General features: G+C 35.3%; 1 long non-coding RNA gene across 2 annotated transcripts; it reads left to right on the forward strand.

Moving 5' to 3' along the window:
- The first annotated feature begins 3,034 nt into the window (after nt 1-3,034).
- LOC112658658 (uncharacterized) lies at nt 3,035-18,826 on the forward strand. Of its 2 annotated transcripts, XR_007401507.1 has the most exons (4): nt 3,901-4,104; nt 9,606-9,664; nt 15,501-15,666; nt 17,315-18,826. It is a non-coding gene; the product is annotated as an uncharacterized LOC112658658 (long non-coding RNA). The 2 variants fall into 2 exon arrangements; XR_004804302.2 differs by lacking the exons at nt 3,901-4,104; nt 15,501-15,666; nt 17,315-18,826 and adding exons at nt 3,035-3,126; nt 9,802-10,065.
- Nucleotides 18,827-19,874: the final 1,048 nt, after the last annotated feature.

Raw genomic sequence — 19,874 nt, forward strand, 5'->3', positions numbered from 1 at the left:
AAAGTTATGTTTGTTATTTGTAATTTTTATTTAAGTAATTTATCAGTGACTGTAAAGCTAATTTTAACATATATTTCTTTTTCTATGGTGGTCCCATTGATAGTTTTACTCATTTAAAAACTGGTACAGCATGGAATTACATTTATCTATTAAAACTGATATAGTCCCTCTGTGTGGAAAAAAATATATATACACACACACACACACACACACACACACACAAATATGTATGCATATGTGTGTATATATTTTTCCTGATGCATGTTCTTTCATTTAATCACTTTTTAAAAAATGTTTTATTTATTTGAGAGCATGCATGCATGAGAGGAGGGAGGAGAAATGGGAGAGGAAGAGGAGGAGGAAGAGAATCTCAAGTAGATCCCCACTGAGCAGGGAGCCCAAGGCAGGGTTCAATCCCAAGATCTCAAGATCATAATCTGAGCTGAAGGCAGATGCTTAACCTACTGAGCTACCCAGGTGTCCCTCCTCAATCACTTTAATGAGAAATGTTTGGTTCCCTCTACATGCTACCACTAGTAACTTCCTGAATATGTTTCTTGTAGTAAGGAGAAGTAGACTTAGAGCTTTCTTGTTTCAATATTTCTCTGTCTTCACAAACTGTTTGTATTTTATGTCCAGAAGAAAGTATAGCTCTTTCCTCTTTGATTTACTTCCTTTCACTACCTCGTTATTGGTATAAGCATAGTTTCCACATTCTCATTTATTAGCATTATAATATCTAAGAGCAAAAGCCCAGTAAAGCTTTGTAGATAGGTAGCTTTTTGTTTTCATATTTATTGAATGTCGCTAGCCCAGTCCCTGAGTCAGCAGGATAGACAGTAGGATTTGTAAAGATGTTAAGCTGTATTTTTTTATTTCAATAAATATCTAGTGAATTTTTACCCTTATGATTAATATACACTATTTTTTGAAGTTTCAAGAAAGTTAAAGTCAGCCTATCAGAGCCTGTTATTTATTGTTTTAGAAATCACTCAGATGCTCAACTGTGCAATGGAGCAGAATTAATTCAGCTAGAAACAGAAAGAAACTGAGCAGTGTTGCAGATAATCTTATGATTTCCATAGGCATAGACTGTTAAACATGACCCTGAAGAGATTTACACTGAGTCTCATTATGGTTCAGGAAGATGTTTGCATTCATACAGATGAGACCTTTAGGGATGCAGTAATAACACCCTGCAGATAGATTCACTATCCATAATTTTTTAGTTTATGTCTTGGTTAGTTTTCAGTTCATAACCAGAAACTCCTGCATAGATGTATAGCTATTTGGACTCACTATTTTCCTCTTAAATTAGGAGATTGAAGTTATCAAATAGTTTGTAAACAAAGGCACCTAATAAAAAAGATGTCATTAGAAATAAATTTGATTGTTTTGCTACCTGAGGTGATGCTAACTTTGAAATAAATTTGAAAAATGATTATTTCTTGTGATTATAAATTACTTAAAATGCAAAATTATTTTAAATGGAAAGATGTTTTAAACTTTTCTGAAAAATATCTGAACTATCAGTGCCATAAAATAACTTTTGAATGATTTATTGGTTCATGATAAAAATGAATAGCCCTTCAATTCTTAAAAACTAATTCACAGTGCTCTAGGTCGAGAGTTAAACTCCAATAGCTATGTCATACTACCTATAAGTGAATATATAAATGAAGATAGCCTTGAGTTTTAAATGCAAGTGGACTGGCTTAGTGTGGTAATAGAACAAAATATACAGGCACAGGAATCCCTCTACGTGGAGAGAGCATTTGAATTGGTGAATGTGAAGAGATATATTTTTCCCCTATGAATAGAAAAGTTCATAGCGTCACAATAGTATAATATTCACTTCTGGTTTTTTATTACATATAGATAGCATATTCCAAAATTAAGAGTTCCTGGAGATCCTTTTTTCAAAGGCAAGTCACATAAGAATATGCTCGATAAAGATTCTTTGAATAAGTGAATGAGCTAACCAGGAAAAAAAATCACTAGATATTAATTCAAATGTATTGACCATATTGAGTAAAGAGTTCTCCTTGTTTACATTATCCATAGTTGTCCCAAAGCCAAGATATCAATGTGGAAATAATATACCCATAATTTCACCAAAACTGTAAATTTTTATATCATAATTATAAGATGCTTTAATGGGACACCTTTGTGGCTCAGTTGGTTAAATGTCTGCCTTCAGTTCCAGTCATGATTCCAGGATCTTGGGATCCAGCCCAACATCGGGCTCCCTGCTGAGCAGGGAACCAGCTTCTCCCTCTCCCTCTGCTGTTCCCCCTGTTTGTGCTCTCTCATAAATAAATAAATAAATAAATAAATAAAATATTTTTTTAGATGCCTTAAAATTTCTGTGTTTGGTGATGTTACTTTTACTCTGAATTCTATTAAGCAGCTTAAAACTTAACTGAATTATACTTTTTTTAGGATACAGCCATTTACTTTATCTTAATACAAAGTGATTTCCCCATGAATATACATAAATATATATTTTTGTTAACATTATAATTATATGTGCAACTTGAGACGTGATTATAGGTTTTTGTTATTTTTTTATCATTGGTCTGTAAGCATTCAAACTCATAATTCAATCATCTTTCCCACTTTTGACTTTCTTTACTCTTTGACAAGTTCACCATAACCAAAATGACCTGTATGACTGCCTTATGCATCTACTTAGGTGTGAATGGTAGTTCTTATCTTCTGCATAGTGGCTCTTCCTTCTTGCTTCATTTTATTTTTCCTTTTCTGGCCATGGTGGCAGAATTTTTTTTTTTTTTTTTTTTGATGTCAACTTAGCAGCTCCATGGGAATTATGTAATTATGTTCTCTTTTTCCACTCTTCCTTCACTCCTCTTCCACTTCTTATATAGGCAGCTTTGGTTTTCCTAGATCCAGGCTCTCTATCTGCTTACACTGCCATTAGGTGTACTCTCTCTCTGAGCGGCTTCACTCTTACCACCTTCTCTAACTGTCTCCTTAATGGACAGTTAAAGCTACTGACTTTCTTTCTCAGTAGGTTGAAGATGCAGCTGAGATGTCACACCATGAAGATGGCATGCAACTGCTTATGTGGAAACCTGGCAAAGTACACAGGCATAAAGAAAATGTGTGAGTTGTTCTTAAACACACAGGATACCACCAACTGTGTGGCAATCTCCTAATATTAAGGATGAGTCAGGTGAACTGGGGTCACAACCTAACTTGGACTTTTTTCCTGGTGGTATGACTCTAGACAAATTACTTAACCTTTCTGAGATTCAATTTCTTACCTATAAACAAGACTAATATTTCCTACCTTTAAAAGTTGTTGTAAGGGTTAAGAGATATCTTAGTGCCTGACACATAGTTAAGTGAAGGGAAATAGACTTCCTGAATAAAATTATATTCTTCATCCAGACAAAACTATTTCCAAATGAGAACAATTAATTATTTTGTTTGAAATGGAAAAAATAATGAGTCGTAGCATGACCCATTCGAGGGTCCTTGTAAAAACAGCTATAATTGAAGTCAGCGGATAGCTGCTTATTTGTCATGTCAAGACTTTTCCAAATAGGAGTAATATTTTCATCTGAAGAGTGACTGCACATTTAAAACACACAATCAGAAAACCAATGCCTGCTTGCAAATCACCTAACGTTAATTTGTCCTTTTTGCATGTGAAAAAGATATTCAAACCTCCGTGCCCTCCCTCCTGTGGTGGGTGCAGTAGATTCACTCCCCAGCTTCATTCCCACTCTTTGCAGCATAATTTTGTGCAGGCCAAAGGCTAAAGTAAGACTCTTTTACAGCTTAGCTTCTGAACACAATCGAGCTTTCACTCAACAGAGGAGCCATGGTGACACGTGAAAGGGAGGTATCAGTGTCAAGAGGCAGAGGCCACACTTCTGTTGCTTCTGCTATTTCTGCTGACAAGTGTTTCTGTGGAGGTTTTTGGTACCAGCCACAGCAGAGGTCTGAAATGCCCATCCTCTAAATCCATGGGTGTCAAGTGGTGGAGACTATGGCGATCACTTGCCTGGCTCTGAGCACACAGAGGGGTGTTGTCTTGGAAGCAGCAGCTATGGTGGCCTTTATGAACCCATCCATGTGAGAATCATGGCAGAGGCAACAGTTCTCTGGCAGGCCCTCTATGATTGTTCTGGGAGTTGTTTCTTGAAGCTTAGTATAGAACCTGTTCCCCTAACACATCCAGTTAGTTTGTAATTGAACCCTGACTAATATGTCACTGAAAGTCAAAAATCATACTACAATACTTTATCCCTAAAGACTTTGTAAATGCTTGAATATATTAGAAATTATAGTCAAGCTTTTTGTTTTTTAATACAGATGCAATTGGCTTTATTTTGATTGGCAAATTATTATGTTCAGAATAATGTTTTCCATTTTGCATGTTTCTCTTTCAATAATAAATTTTAAGATATATTCCGTGGATAGTAAATAATTTGAAGAAAGAATTTTCCCTTTTGAAAAAAAGGTTTACTTTTCACAGTGATTGTTCCTATATCCCTTCAAAGGTAATCAGTATACATATGCATAGGTACTGCGTATATACATAGGAAATAAATACTGTAGCTATATACATATATACATATATAAGAATATGCATTTCTTTTATTTATATAATTGATGTCAAAATTTAAAAGAAAAATTAGCTAAAAAAGAGAAAGGTAATATCATAAAATGTCAATATTGAGGGGGGGTAGTCAAAAGGTAGTTTATCATAAGATCCTGAAAAATTGACTTTCAATTTCAACTTCTCTTTGTATTCTTTGTTTTAATTGCTTAAAATAACTCAAATAACCTCTCTGAGCCTCATTCTTATGTCAAAGAATTGTTGTAAGAATAAATGAGATGACAGATATAAAGTTTATGGCATAGAATGGGTACTTATTAAATGAGTAATAGAAAGTTATAGAGATACACTTTGTCTCTGTTTCTACTGAGACTCAAAATGCTGAGAAAAACAACAATATGGGTACAAGTATCTCTATTTCCCAACATGATAGACACAGCCACTCTTCCTGACATGCTGTATGGTGCTATGAAATGATTTCTCCCAATTTTAATGGCTGTTTCTCTCCCAGGGTATGTAAGGAAGGAAAAGGCAAAAGACTCATGGGGAGCTTAGTGTTCCTTGAGATTGTTGCAAATATCATCAACTGTAAAGTGAAATCTGTTCTTTCCTACCATAGAGAGAGCAATAGGTGGGCATGTGGCTGCAGTGTGTTTCTCAGGCTCTCATGCAAGCTGGTATGACCAATGGAATGGGAACAGAAGAGGTGTGTGATACTTCTAGGCTAGGGCTTTCTAGAGACAGATGTGTACGTACTCTTCCTTTCTCAATATGGATACAGATGATGACGAGGCCTTAGGAACTCATGTGGCTGAAGATGGAAAGAGTCCCTGAATGATCACCTGAAGAGAGCCAGCCACTTTCTAAAGTCCCACCCAGGACTAATATGGGAAAGCTAGATAAACTTCTTTCTTAAGATCCTAAAATTTGGTGTTCCATTTTTTATCATTTTCTAAACTATCCTAATACAGAGTCTAAATTATCTTGGAAAGAGTTGTTATAGTACTATGGCATTTCTTCTTTCCAGCTACTCATGACGGAGGTTAAGGCAATGTACACCACCATCTCAAGCCAAAATAAGGGCTGTGTGAAACAAGTCATTTGGAACATTTGCTTTATGTTCCCTGGAATCTGGACACCTAGAGACACTGGTAACTCCCTAAAACCTAGGGCAGACTACATGGTGACAGAGGAAAGAAGCTGGGAGAGAGGAGAGAGAAATGTGTCAAGTTTCCCGGAAACAAATGTGCACTCCACCAAAGGGAAGCAGCCTGCAGCCATCTTGATAGGGAATCATACCAAAAAGGGATGAAGAGGTGAACAGACCCAGCACTGGGCTGTCTGCTGGAAGCACACAGGCTTTAGAGATAGTGGTCAACGAGATGCTATGTCTCCTGCCTCACAAGGGCTATGTTTAGAGGTCTACACCAGAATGATCTCAGAGGCATTGAACAAAGGCCCAGAGAGAAAAACCAGTTACTTATCTGCTGCCCACAGAGCCCTGAAGCCATGTGCTAACTATACAAGTCAGGTGGTATTTGAGAGTTTTTCTCCCTGGCACTTCCCTCTTCTCTGCAGCTTTGGAAGGGACAAAAGCAGCAGTGGGGAGGGGAGAGTTGAAGAATTCAGACACCAAGTGTGCTTTTCTTGCTCTTTGCAGGATGCACAGCTGAGGCAGGCCCCAGCTGGGGAAAGATAATTTGAATTGTATAATAGATTAAACTGTAATGTTAGATTTGATGAGATTTTTAAATTTTTGAAATTAGATTGTTATTCTTTCTGAAAGAGACCAGAAACCTTTGGGAACTGCTTGAGATTTCATCAGAGGTGGGAAAGAGCAATTCCAAAGAACACTTTTGGAAGGACATACTGTGGAGGAGGATGCCTGCTTTCAACGATCATACAATAGTGTCCAACAAGTTTAATGAACTGATTAAGTAGCTTTTGTCATTGGTTACAGAAAAAAATAATTGTCATTTCAAACTACAATTGCCTGCACTCATTTTTGGCTCTAAAGTAGTGGCACAAAAATTTTCCTGAGGTAGATTACCTTCCTACCTACTCCAGGAATGTTTAGCAAAAATTGTTAACACAATTTTTTTGCTAATGATACAAAGGCAAGGTCCTTACCCTTCACCTAGAGCAAGCCACAAGTGAGCTACACTTATCACTTAAAATTTGTAGTGGCCACATTAATTGGGTCAAATTATCTTAGGAATGTATTTTATTCTATGGAATAATATCAAAAATACTATTATCTCAAAATGTAGCCCACGTAAGAAATTGTTTATGAGCTATTTCGCATCGTTAATACAAAGTCTTTAAAATTTAGTTATGTACTTTGTATTTAAGGCAATCTCACTTTGAACTAGCCACATTTCAAGTGCTCAGTAGCTATTATATTAAAACAGCACAGAATTGGACTCAATTATCTTGTTTTTAAATTTTATCTTTTTTTTTTTTTTTTTTTGAGAGAGAGAGACAGAGCATGCAAGATTTGGGAGGAGGGGCAGAGGGAGAAGGAGAGAGAATCTCACACAGGCTTCTTGCCCAGTGCAGAGTCCAAGGTAGGCCCTTCCCACAACCCTGAGATCATGACCTGAGCCGAAATCAAGAGTCAGATGCTTAACTGACTGAGCCACCCAGGTGTCCCTGGAGTTAATTATCTTTAAATCTGCCTAAGAAATGGGCAGAAATACTGCATGACAAAGAAAGTAGAAAAGAGAGAGGGGAAGGAGAAAGAGTGAGAGTGACAGCAGGAAAATGTTGGCCAAGGTGAAGAGAACAAATAATGTGTAAAAGCAGAAGGATTCAGACCAGTGGCTAGCCCATAGAAAGTGCCTCATAAATGTCTGCCCATGTTACCTGAAACCTCCTTTTGTTGTGACATCAATAAATAAATCAATTGATAGAAAGATAGTTACATGGATCGATGACAGATGGATTTACCATGTAACCATTTTACATCCAACCTGTCTTTTGCTACCTTTGCTCAAAGATCTTCATCTAGTCATACCAGACCCATCATATGTCTGAGAATGTATTGTCTACTAATGTTGGCAAAGAAAATAAATACATTTGATCTGATATAACTTTTGATTAATGAACCCATGCTGTTTTTCAGTGATCATTATTTTGTGTCTAAAAGCTTACATCTTTATAGTAACCAAATACACTAAGTTCATTCAAAATATTTTACACTAGTATCAGGATAAAATATCCTTAAAATCATAAACCTCATAGCTGCTGTAATTTAATTTCTATATTTTATAAATTGTCTTAAATATGAAAGTATAAACTTGACATATAGATGAAACATTGACCATCCACTATTACAGCACTGTGGAATGTCCTTCGCCACAGCTACAGTCAAATGTTCTATTCTTAAAAATATGACAGGTATTCATAGATATTATGTTAGCTGAATATATAATGTATTTGTTTCCTATGACTAATGTAACAAATCGCCACAAACTTGATGGGTTAAGACAAAAGAAATTTATTGTCTAACAGTCCTGGAGTCTGGAAGTCTAAAATGGGTATCCCTGGGCAAAATCAAGATGTTGACAGAGCTGTTCTTCCAAAGGCTCTAGGGAGAATATCTTTCTTGCCTTTTCCAGCTGTAGATTGCTGCCTGCGTTCCTTGACTTGTGACCACATCATTCTAGTCTCTGTCTCTATAGTCACATTGCCTCCTCTTCCTCTGTATATGCTTTGTCATGTTCTGTGTCTGTGTGAAGTCTCCCTATGCCTGTCTTATAAAAACACATATGATTGCAGTAAGTGTCCACCTGGATAATCCAGGAAAATCTCTCTGTATTAATTTCCTAAGGCTGCAGTAATAACTAAATACCATAATGTGGGTGATTTAAACAAAAATTTATTGTCTTTCAGTCCTAGTGGTTAAAACTCTGAGATCAAGGTTCAACAGAGTTTGTTCATTCTGAAGGCTGTGTAGGAGAATCTATCTCATGCCTGTCTCCCCAGCTTCTGGAGGTTTGATGGCAATCCTTGGCATTTGTTGGCTTGTAGTCTCATCACCTTGATCTCTGCCTTCATCTTCTCATGATGTTCCCCTTTTGTACGTGTGTGTCTGTCTCAAACCTTCCCCTTTTATAAGGACACCAGTCCTATTAGATTAGGGGCTTACCCTACTCCAATATGACCTCATTTTAACTAATAGCATGTGCAAAAATCCTATTTCCAAATGAAGTTATATTCTGAGATACCAGGATTAGCACTTCAACATATGAATTTTGATGGGACACAATCCTGTGTAACACTACTTATCCAAAGAGTCTTAATCATATCTGTAAATATCTTTTCTTTCAAATAAGGTAATAGCCACAGGTTTCACAATTAGAATCTGCTATCTTTGTGTGCCCATTATCCTGCCTACTGCAAATAAGTATGGAAGTTTCTTGGGCCAATTTAAAAAAGAAAGGGGAGAAAGAGGAAGACAGAAGAGAAAGGGAATCTGAGTTTTAACAACTTCTTTATCAAGTACTGATTCTCTCTTAAGCACATGATTCACCAAACCATCTCAAATTGCTGCCTCCACTACTTGCCTTAAAGAAGCACAGTATTAGATGCCCCACATTATACCTGGAGCCATGACCACTGTAATGGGGTCAGTTTTCAAGCAAGAGAATCCCACTCAAACCTGATGCTGATCCTGACTCAATTCTGATTATTTCTGAAAGCTTAGCTCTGGGCCAGGTTCTAAGAAGTTTGAGAAGGGTTTCATTCCTTTACATCTATCACATTTTCATCAGAAGGAATCAGGGGGAAGGAAGTGCCCCTTCATGTTTCGTCTGATTCCAGATGTCTTGGGATGGCCTCTGTTTTGTGGCTACCATTCTTATTTCACAAACCAGCTTCTGGGAGAAATCTCTAAGTCCTTGGAATATCCTGCCTGTGAAGAGTATATTTATATGCCTAGGGTCTTCAGCCTTGTGAGGTCATTTATACTTATGATGTGACTTATGGTGAACGTCTCTTTCTGCTTACCTAGGATCTTCGGCCATGCTGTATGATTTTGACCTCCAGGGGGCTAGAGCCTGAGTAGCCAAGGTCAGTGATGTGGGTGCTCTGTGTCTGCATAACTAAACTGAAAAAAAAAAAAAAAAAAAAAAACCTACGGATGCAAGGTTTAGGCAATCTTTCCTCATTGATAATAATTGAAACACATCACACATTATTGTTGGCAGGATTAAGAGCTGTCCATGTGACCCCACTGGGAGGTAGCAACTGGAAGCTCAAGCCTGGTTTCTCCTGGACTCCAAACTATGCACCTTTTTTCTCTGTTGATTTTTTAACTGTATCCTTTCTCTGTAATAAACCATAACCATGAGTCCAAGAGTTTTTCTGAGTTCTGTGAGTACTTCTAGCAACTCACCAAACCTGAAGTGACCTTGGAGACCTTTGAAACATCATTACAAACTGTTTACCATAGTAATACCTTATTATCTTAATACTGCAGGGAATACCTTATTTATTTATTTTAGCTCTCTAAGAATGGGAGAAGCTCATAGAGGTTAGTTAACTTGTGTAGACTCACATAGCAAATGGCAGAGTTGCAAAGCAAATTGGAGGCTAGACTGACTCCAAAGCCATGTTCTCAAGCACTGTTTTATACTCATATGGACCAAATGATGTGCTGACCTACCTTTAATAAAATACATATTCATCTAGATGATCTAAGAATGTTTCCCAATATAAAATAACAACTTCAGGGTAAGTTCAGGGGGTTAAGAAGTAGTATGTGAGCCATTCAAGTTTATATAATAGGAGATAAATAAGTACCCTTTTGATAAGATCCAAATGAGAACTATATCCTTCTTTGTCTCTTCCCTCTGCCTATGAGACTCTAAGATACTCAAGAAATGCTCTGGGAGGATTTTTATTTCCACAGTCATAATTGGGTCTGCTGTTCTAGTATGCATTTTTCTGCATTACATTATCTCTTGTTTTCATGGGCTTGCATGAATTTACTGGAAACTAATTTAGATGGATGTGTATAGTTCATAGAAAGCTGAAGCTATTCATGTTTTTAAAATTGGTGCAAAAAATCACAAAGTTTGACTTCTAATTTCTTATAACCATTTCATTGTCTCCATTTTGTTGCAGTTTCCATGGGTAGGGTTTTAGTAACTCCATTTTCCCCACTACATAATTCAGTAACTTTAATAAACTCATCTACTGGCTGAACACCATGTTAAAAATCCATGCACAATTTCTTCAGAGAAGCACTTTATTACCAGTTTTACTGTAATGCAATATTAATATAAAATTATGACACTTGGACTATGGAGGCACTATTGTGCATTTACAATAATATTTATACAAATAATTAAACTTTCATTTTATTGGATAGAGCATTCTCTACAACAGGATCTTTTGCACAAATTAACTGAAAAAAATTAAAAGAACATATTGGCAATCGTGGTTTCTATCTGGATTTTCTCTGATGGGACTGCAGGAAAATCTAGTTTAAAATATTGCATCTGTCATCTGTACTTCATATCAAGAAATTAATCAAACTGACGGTGGAGAGAGTTTTTTGAATGTTCATTATTTCAGCTATTAATTTTTAAAAGCAGCAAATGTTGCAAGTCAATAGCATCCATAAAAATTGATTTATTGTGCAATTTCCTTCATACTCCTAGAAGCCAAGAGCAGATTCTGTGTATCTAATGCTTTCTATTTCTAAGCCACTCTCTTCACATCCATTTTTTTAAGATAAATTATTTAGATGAAAGAAATGTAATCCTGTTTGAATTCCACTGATTTGAATTCATAGGAACTGACCACATCAAGGAAATGTGAAATTTAGCATGAAAAAGAACTACACACAGAGCAATTACATTGTGAAAAATCACAGAAATGTAATTTATATTAAAAAGTGCAAAAGATGCTTGATCAATTACATTACTTCTGTGATATAGGTAACCTCAGACTATGCTCTGATGGAGTTCTAGAACAGCCAGTACCACTGATCTCATTTATACCACTGATGTCTGAGTTAAGACATAAAATTTCCTTTAGACACAGACCTCACATGTCATCCTGGAATTGTTTACCACTAAATACATTTGCACTTCAATTTCAGAACTGAATCTAGAGTGGGCCAATCTCTGTTTAAATTCTGATCCTGGTTCTGCTCAATATTTATACCTATCTTTTCTTGGACAACAATCCTCTGAGTTGCAGTTATCTTCTCTTCTGTAATACATAGATTACAAAGTTTATTCAATAGGTTTTTTGAAACAATTAAACAAGAATGAATAAGATCATATTTGTAAAAGCATTTATCACAGTACTGTTCATTAAATGTGATTATTTTTCTATCCAGCAATATCCAGGTCTCAAATAATATAATTGGATTATGAAAAATAAATATTCCATAAAATGCCATTTCTGCTAACTGGTATTATTTCCTCTTTAACCAACAATGATTATTATGCTCATAGCTCTGAAAACCCAAAGGAAAATTCATGGCTCTTTAAATAGTCCTTTGTGGTATAAAGTGGTGATATAAAACCTTGATACCAGTCAAACTCAGGGTCCCTTCTGCTTCTCCCATACATTGCCTGCCTCTTATTGCAAAGAATGCTATTCTCCATATCTAAAATCCCCTCCCCTCAGAGTCTGCAAATCAAAATGGTAGCGAGGAATTGAGTGGCAGGGATAGACCCAGCTAAGTCCTGTCATATTGTGTCTGGAGAGAGCTTGCATGTCCAACTGGCTTTACTCTGCTAAGAGACACAAAAGAATAAGCTGGTTTTAAACAAGGGTGAAGTTCCAAACCCCTTCAGACACCACCTGCTGCTTACAACTCCATCTTTATCATGTAGGAAATGTCAGTTACTATCTAGGCAAGGAAAAATCCAATGCATCTTAAACATTTGTTCTCATTTTTTTCATGTATTTTAGATACCAAAAATAATCATTATATCTACTTCTATAAGGATGATCAAGCAGAAAAAAATAACCAAGCATATTAAAAATATATAGCTGCTCAAAAGAGGGAAACCATTTGAGCATTCAGAACATATGTTCACCAATATATCACAACTATTACAGGAAATTAGAGATAATTTTTTAGAGCTAATAGAGATTCTAAATGATGCTCAAGAAAATTTTGTAGTCACAAAAGATGTTGATATGGTGGTACAGTTTTAGAAATTTAGAACAATAATTGCTGAACTAAAAATCTTAATTGTTCTAAGGAGGGAATTTTCAATATCAGTAAAACAAAATTATTACATTAGAAGACTGGAACTTGGATGAAGACAAATAATGATGAAATGGAATTAGAGAAATAGAAGTAATGAAGGATATATCTATATGATCCAATATATGTATAATTTGAATTTTAGGAGGAAGAAATAGAATTTACAGAAGAAAAGCAGTAATAAAATAATAATACAATAAATAATATAATAATATAATACAATAAATTTTTTGAGCTGACCAAAGTCCTGTGTATTAATTTTCTATCTTTTCTAAGACAAAATACTACAAACTTTATGGGTAAAAAACAACAAAAATTCATTACCTTACAGCTCAGTATATTAGTCTGACATAGGTCTCCCTGGGATGAATCAAAATGTCAGCAGGGTTGCATTTCTTTCTAGAGACTCGAGGGGAGCATCTACTTCCTTGTCTTCTCCCATTGTCGAAACTACCACATTCCTTGGCTCATGGTCTCTTCCTTCCCCTTCAATGCTCCAACTATGCACCTCTTTGGCCCAGCATCTCTTGTGATATTTCTTCTGACCACAACTGGGAAAATTAATCTGCTATTAAGGCCCTTTGTGATTAGCTTGGACCCCCTTGGGAAATCCAGAATGATCTCCCCATCTCAAGGTTCTTAATTTAATTCCAGCTCAAAGTCTCTTTTGCCATAAGAGGGTTTATATTCACGGGCTTCAGGAATTAAGATGTGAACATTTTCGGAGGGCCATTGTTCTGCCAGCCACAACCCGTGCATCCATAAGGAAGGAGTTCAGTGAGTGCAGGGCAAAACTAATGAAAAGACACTCATACTTACATGTAACATAAATTACAAGGACAAAGAGAATATTTAACAAGCATCAGATTTTAAGAGCTGGTTATCAATAAAGGAGAGAATAACATTAGCATAAAACCTGTGAAACACTATGATCCAGAAAACTGTCTTAGATTGGTTATGGTGAATAATACAAGATACTATTTCAACGCCCCATATCTCAGTGGCTTAACACAGTGAAATTACTTCTTGCTTATATAAAACTCGACAAGTATTTCTGAGCAAGTGGCTTTCCTTGTACTCATTCAGAAATCTGGGTTCCTCTTTGGGGTTCCACCCTTTTCCAAGTTTTCAGAGACCTCTCCTTTCAGTCAGTATATGGGAAAAGAGAGAGTGGAGAAGCTTGTGAAGTTTTTATGGGACAAACATAAATGTGACGTCTGTTGCTTCCACCTAATGTCCCATTGCACTAATAGCCATGGTTAACTTCCCAGAAAGCTTGTAAAACAATGCCCAGGAGGAACCAAAGTGGGTTTGGATAAAACACAGCTCTGTCAGTGACAGGTGGTACAACTTGCTTTCTTAGGATAAAAAACTGATTTCCCATAATTCTATTTACTGCCCAATTAGCATTCATTTAACTCAAACTCATGCACATATGTTGTTAGATATACAAAAAAATTATTTGTCGTACTATTCATGAACTTTTCCTGAAAAATGACCTCAGGAATCAAATAGTTGAATATAAGAATGTATAACCTATAATCAGAAATCATATATATGATTTAAAAAAAATTCAAATATTTCCTCAGTGTAGGAACTGATAACAAAACATAAATTACTTGGTAATTACAAAATGACCTATGGTAGTGTGACCATCTTCAGAGGGTCATTACACTATGAGGAGTCTGTATGAAAACCTGATTTTATTTCTTAATAGCTGTGTGAACCTGGGCAAGTCACTTAGCCTCCAGGTATCTTTCTCCTTCAAGTAAAAAGAAATAATATTAATTCCTATTTTATAAGATTGCTGTAAGGACTATATTAGGTAAATCATGTAAATAATGACAGCAAACGTTAACAAAGCACAGTCGATGTGTTAAGCACTTTCTACATATCATCTAAGTACTTGGTACATTGCACTATTTTTATCAATTAATATATCAAAGATGAAGTGAATGAAAAATCACAGAGTATCTAGAAATCAAATGTAATGAGAAAATATAGTCATAAGGATATAGCTGAAAAATATATTTATAGATTATATATACCTTAAAATATGTTAATTTATACACTAATTTTTCTCTTCAGAAATGAGTTTTCTGGTATTTAACCAATGCACTGAGCTTTTAGAGTCAATAACCATTCTTTCCATTTTGCAGAAATTGTGTATGGCTATTTTATAAATATTTTCTTAGTAATGTCCTGTTTTTCATAATAGTTTCAATTCTTCTTTTATTTTTTTAATCTTATCATAATTAGTTTTTAGTATCTTTTGGCTTTTCTGTAATCTGAAGTTTGCCCTGTGCTAACTATTCTGTTGGTGGTATGTGCTGATTCTACCTTATAATTTGTTTCTTATATAATTTGCAGCATTTCTCTGTGAGCTCATGATCTTTAGATCTTTACTTTGATGTTGATTTAGTTTTACTGTGGGCACTGAGGTGTGAAAGGATGCTTCAGAGCAGTGTGGAGCTTGTACCACTCCATGAGGGTTTAACGATCCTGCACTAGCTTAAAATCTTAATTTATTTACTTGCAGCCAAATTACAAAAGTGTCCTACATTTAGGCCTTGCAGATGAATTTGATGAAGCTGAAGTTTTGACTTTTTTAAATTTCACCCAAGGCTGTAGACACAGGCAAACTTCCTCATCCTTTCCTTGGCTTCCGAACAGAAGGGAACCTCTTGAACACTCCTGGCTCATACAAATGGATTGGTTTTAGATTCCTGTCTCTCTTCCGATTGGACCGAGGCCACATATTCTGATTCTGTGGATCAGTAGGACCCAGCCTCCAGTCTCTTGGGCATCTATCTATAATTAAAAGCCCTGGATTGGCCAGGTAAGCTGTTTTCAGGCTTATTACACTGACTTTAGCTTTTCTTATTCATGGAACCAGAGACATTCCTTCCTTCGTTCTTTGTTTTTGTTTTTGTTTGTTTTGTTTTGTTTTTAAGATTTTATTTATTTATTCATGACAGAGAGAGAGAGAGGCAGAGACACAGGCAGAGGGAGAAGCAGGCTCCACACAGGGAGCCCGAGGTGGAAATCGATCCCGGGACTCCAGGATCACGCCCTGGGCTGAAGGCAGGCACTAAACCACTGAGCCACCCAGGGTTCCCCTTGTTTTTGTTTTTAACGAAATTTTTTTCCAATCATGTCTTATTTATCATTTAAAAAAATATTTATAGCAGAGAGAAGGGGAGAAGGATCATCTATGTCATTTTAACTTGCCATATTCAGATTCATAGCTCCTGCACTAGAATGAGATAGTTTGACAGTGACAGCAAATTTTAAAAAGGGAAATATTATTTACAGATATATAGGCATCTATTCATTAATAATAATTTAGTTAATGTTACAAGTTATAGAAAATTGTAGTAGAGATACGGTGGAGGATCTTAGTTCTCATGGAGCTAATATGCTAAGAAAAATCCCAAAAAATATAGCAAATTGAAGCCAGTAGGGTATTAAACAAATAATGCATTATAGACACTTGGATTTATTTCTGAAATTTAAAGCTATTAAGATATATCTTAATGAAATAAAAATAATCAATGTATTGGTTGATAGTATGATCATTTTATAATCCTTTCAAATGATGAGACTTTTAATACACATGTATGATAAAAATTCCATGTATACTAAGGTTTTATAGTTATTTAACATAAAACAAGTTTCATTAAGAAACCAAAAGTTTCTGTTATTTTTAAAACTGAAATATAAGAAATATTACTGATGAAATAACACAGCAAAGATATCTGCTATCTCAACATTATTCAGGAAATTCTAGTCTTGCAGTTAGAAAATAATATATCAGTTTTAGAAATTAATATAAAATACCCATATTTATAAATAATTGCCTAATTGAAAAAGGATTTAGTTGAAAAAAGTTTTAAAATATAGAAAATCTTAGTAAGGTGACTATTAAAATATAATTTTAAAAATAAAAAACAGATAATTATCCCAATTACAGTAGCAATTTATAACTTTCCATGGGCTTGAGAGAAGACAACTCTACTAAGGAAGAAAATACAAGATGACTTGAGTTAGTTAAGTGACATCCATCTACCTTGACAAGAAATCTCAATATTTAAAGATGTCAATTCTCTTAATTAACTTATAAATAGTGTGAGAAGTCATCCTCTTAATGAATTTTGGAAAGAACTTGACAAAAATAATTATTAAGTTAATTTCTAAGAGTGAATGGATAAGATTGGCCAATATAATAATGAAAAACCAAAGTAATGATAGTCATGGTGAGAAGGTCTGGCTTTACAAGATATAAAAATGTATATAAATTTCCAGTCATTAAGATGTAGTGTACCTGGAATACAGATAAATGGAATAGAACACCAAATCTAGAAATGAACTCAAGTGTAGATACAGAATATTATAATGATAACCTTTCATATCAGTGGGGGTAGAAAAAATTAATAAATGATGTTTGATAACTGAATAACTAAGTTAGTATTCTGTTTCTTCACCAGGCTATCTCCCAGAAGAATTGAAGACAAATGCCTTTTTTAAATGACTACAAAATTTGAGATGCCTGGTTGGCAGTCAGTTAAGTGTCTAACTCTTCATTTTCTCTGAGTTTGTGATCTCAGGATCCTGAAATCAAGTCCTTGGTTGGGTTTCCCGCCTAGCAGAGTCAGCTTGGATTCTCTCTCCCTCTCCCTCTGGCTCTCCTGCTTGTACTCTCTCTCTCTCTGTCTCTCTAAAATAAATAAATAAGTCTTTTTTTAAAATGACTACAAAATTTTAGGGGTAATGTGTAACTTTTATATAAACTTGGACAGTGAGGTAAAATTTGCCTATTCTACTCTGCTGTCTTTCTCTCATGCATGCATACACATGAAATGGAAAAAATGGAGAGACTGAGTGACATAAAAATAAAACATTGTTCTAGGATACAATATCTGTAAAAAAATTTGACAACAAAATAGAACCAGCATTTGTTATGAAAAACCATTTTGTGTGTGTATGCATATACATATGTATTTCATATACAAATGTATATTATGTCAATTTAAAAATCATATAATAAATTGAGCAAAGATAAGACATGTATTAATCAGGATAGGTAGGCTAGGTCATGTTGAGACAACAAATATAAAACAAGCTGATTGGCTTACAACCATAAAGATTTACTCCTCACTTATGCTTCATGTCCATCATGAGCTAGCTAGAGCTGTTCTCCATCTTGTCTTCCTGATGGGATCCAGGCTAATGGAGCAAACTTTTTCTGGAATCTATTGTTGTAGCAAAGGAAAAGAGTTTCTGAACCACGATCTTACTGTTAAAGCTTCCATTTGGAAGTAACACGTATTATTTCCATTCATATTTCATTGGTCAAAGCAAGTCATATGGCCATCCCTAAATTTCAGAGGATAAGAGTTTATAATCTGCCTATGGGGAGTTACCATATGGAGGGGTACCAAATATGAGTGAACAGTAGTAATTTAATCTGCCACTCCCATTGAGGGAGAAAACCCAATACTCATCCAATTTTAACAATGACCTTAAAATTCAGATCTCTGAGAGCTGCCACACTGTCCCTGTACCAAGTGTGAATTAAGGTGCCTCTTAAACTGGAAACTTGTAAACTAAATACAAATTATATTTCCTGTGTCCTATCATCCCAACATGCACACACTGTTGGAGCAGGAATGGATCACCCCACAGTACAATTCTCTTTGAGAAATGAAACAAAATGGAGGGATATATCAGTCTCCGGTCTGCAGCAAAGCTGAAACTCCACAAGATAGATGTAATTTCCCCTCGTTTGTAGATGAGGAATATTCTTGTATAAACTTTCATCATCTTCCTTAGGAGTACCTACCCACACCATTTTTTCCTATGGTCCTTGTCCCTTTTCTCTGGGAATTTCTTCCTTTTCCCTTTTCCTCCTCTACTATTTCTGAAATGACAACAGAGATTACAGAGAACACTTTTTATTATTATTAATTATTATTATTATTATTATTATTATTATTATTTTATTGTGGCAAGAACTCTTAACATGAAAGCCTTCACCTTAGCAAAAGTTAAGTGTACAAAAGTTAAGTACATTATTATTAATTATTGGTACAATATTGCACAGCAGATGTATAGTACTGTTTCATCTTACTTAACTGAAACTTTTTACCATTTTCTCTATTAAAAATTCCTGATTTCCCTCTCTACTCCCCCAGGCTGTGGTAACCATTATTCCAGTCTTTGATTTTATTTATTTGACTATTTTAGATATCTCATATAAGTGAACTGATTCAGTACTTGTCTTTCTGTCTCTGGCTTATCGTACTTACTTAGCATAATGTCCCTGAAGTCAATGCACGTCAGCACATATTTTAGAGCTACTTCCCTTTTTATAGGCTGAATAGTATTCCCTTGTATGTGTATATCACATTTTCCTTATCCATTCATCTGTTGATGGACATTTGTTTCCACTTCTTAGCTATTGTAAACAGTGCGGCAAAGAACATGGGAGTGCAGATATCTCTTTGAGATCCTGATTTAAATTCCTTTATACCCAGAAGTTGGATTGCTGGATCATATGGTAGCTCTATTTTTAATCTGTTAAGGAGCCTCTACTGTTTTCCTCTACTTGCATTCCCACCAATGGTGTGAAAGGGTTCCAATTTCTCCACATACTTGTCTTAGGTTTGTTTGTTTGTTTTTGTTTAGGTTTTTTGTTAATAGCTATCTTGATAAGCTTGAGGCACTAAATTACTGTGGTTCCAGTTTGAAGTTTCCCGATGCTTAGTGACAATGAGCATTTCTTCATAATGCTCATTGACTATTTCTGTTGACTATTCGTATGTCATCTTCGGAGAAATGTCTATTCAAGTCCTAACAAACCTTACTGGGTTATTAGTTCTTTTGTTATTGTATGAGTTCCTCATATATTTTAGAGATTAGCCCCTTATCAAATATATGGTTTACAAATATTTTCTCCCATTTTATGGGTTCTTTTCATTCTGGTGATTGATTCCTTTGCTGTGCCATACATATTTTCCTTAAGCTTTCTTAATTATTATGTGCAGT

The sequence above is a fragment of the Canis lupus genome, chromosome 12, assembly GCF_003254725.2.
Source record: "Canis lupus dingo isolate Sandy chromosome 12, ASM325472v2, whole genome shotgun sequence".
NCBI lineage: Eukaryota > Metazoa > Chordata > Mammalia > Carnivora > Canidae > Canis > Canis lupus.